A 1811-nucleotide genomic window follows, 5' to 3' on the forward strand; every position below is an offset into this window, starting at 1 on the left:
ATCAAAATGTTTTGATAATAATCAATGAAAGCTCAGGAGGGGGCTGAGCCACTGGGGACAGAAGTGGTAAATAGGTGGCAGATAAGAAGGAGATGGCGGAACTGTCTGAATGTTTTTGACATAGTTTTCACGGAGGAGAGGGGTAGACACACAATAGAGCTAAAAAGGGAATGAGGAACAACTACTTGGGATAAAAATCAAAAACAGGATATACTAAAAAAAGTTAGGGAATTAAATGTTGAGAGATCACAGGATTCATTACGGCTTGTAGAGCAAAACCAGAGAGGAGATGGTACAGGCTGTTGGTGATTTACAATTGTCTTCAATTTGTCCGATGGCAGAGGATTGGGGGGTGGGAGAGGATTGGAGGGTGGGAGAGGATTGGAGGGTGGGAGAGGATTGGAGGGTGGCAGAGGATTATTGCGTGGCAAAAGATTGGAGCGTGGCAGATATTTAGGAAGGGGGCAGGGATAAGCCAGGTCACAGCAGGCCAGTGATCCTGATGTCAGTTGTGGGTACGAGATAGTAATAAGGGATCAGGTTACTAACTACTTAGAAGGACATGAGTCAATTAGGGAAAATTGGCAGGGATTTGTGAAAGGCAGATTGTGTTTGACCAATTTACTACAATATATTTTCAAAGTAATAACTGCAAATGTAGAGAAAGGCAATGCTACGGATGTTGTATATTTGGGTTTCCATCTGCAGTCTCACAATCCTCTATACCTCCCAGCTTGGTATCACCCGCAAACTTTGAAAGCATCCCCTCTATATCTAAATCAAGGTCATTAATAAATAGGGAACAAAGGAGAAGGTCTAGTACAGCAATTAATTACCTGCTGTCAAACAGGAAACATCCTTTTATCCTCACTCTCTCCTTCTTGTCCTTTAACCACCTTTCTGTCACAAACCACCACATTTCACTCTATACATGCGCTCTGAGTTTCTCCACCAGTCTCTCTTATAAAATGCCCTCAAAACATTGAGTCAATTCACTATAATTAAAACAGCTTTAACCAGACAGCTTTGTACTCCTCTCTATGTCTGTTGCCCTTGCAGCCAGAATGATTTCACTCCCCGCTGTCCTGGCCGACAATCCCTCGGATAAACCCAGTGGTTCAACTCATGGCTGTTTGTGGGACATTGCTGTGTAGCTATCATGTTTGTCTACACATAATCACTACACGTTACAGAAATGCTCTGGGAAGTGCTTTGATATGTTTTTACATCATGAGGTGCTGTATCAAAATAGGAATCATTTTTATAAATCACTGCAATCCAAATCAGAAAACACAATAATCCACCTTGTGAAGGAACTAAACATGTTAATGTGTGGATAACCGCACAATGAAGACACAATAGTGCAATAGACAAGCCTCACATTCACTGGAATATCAGCAATCCCATTTTCACTCGCTCTCTGAGAGAGAGAAACCCTCACTCACTCTCTGTGATAGAGAGATACCCTGACTCATTCTCTGTGATAGAGAGAAAACCTCATGCACTTTCTATGGTAGACAGAAAACCTGACTCAATCTCTGTGATAGAGAGACACAGGGCTTAAACATGTTAACGCTTTAAGGTGTGGATAATCACACAATGAAGACACAACAGTGCAAATGTCCAGCTTTGAGCACCCATACAAGACAGACATGAAGACCAGGACAGTGGCTGAGACAGCAAAGTAAACCAGAGTCACAAACCAATGTCTGCAACTGAACCCAAAGGTGTGTGACAGGTTGGAAACAGTTAGGCTGAGTTCATAGAGACAGGTTCAGACAAAAGCTCTCCAGACAATCTCATCTTTTCCC

Source organism: Callorhinchus milii, unplaced genomic scaffold (assembly GCF_018977255.1).
Source record: "Callorhinchus milii isolate IMCB2004 unplaced genomic scaffold, IMCB_Cmil_1.0 Scaffold1, whole genome shotgun sequence".
Taxonomy (NCBI): domain Eukaryota; kingdom Metazoa; phylum Chordata; class Chondrichthyes; order Chimaeriformes; family Callorhinchidae; genus Callorhinchus; species Callorhinchus milii.